Genomic DNA, 253 nt, shown 5'->3' with positions numbered 1-253 from the left:
ATAACCCGCTTGAAGAGCTTTGGACACGGTTTTGAAAGTAGCAAAGTGTCCAGCATAGGGTGAGCTATGGCAATGAAACAAGACTCCAGGAACCTCCTCCTCAGTCACACACCTCCTGAAAAAACCATCCGAGCAATGCCTATAGAGGTAAGGCTCATCCCAAAAACCGCCTTATGTCTTTTAGGAACTTCTTCTTCTTGTTCCCAACAAACTCAGTAGGTTCTTTCTCTGCTGCTAGGTAGTTTGCATACTC

The sequence above is a fragment of the Camelina sativa genome, chromosome 13, assembly GCF_000633955.1.
Source record: "Camelina sativa cultivar DH55 chromosome 13, Cs, whole genome shotgun sequence".
In the NCBI taxonomy this organism is placed as follows: domain Eukaryota; kingdom Viridiplantae; phylum Streptophyta; class Magnoliopsida; order Brassicales; family Brassicaceae; genus Camelina; species Camelina sativa.
The sequence above is the reverse complement of the archived record's forward strand: the minus strand, read 5'-3'. Positions refer to the sequence as shown.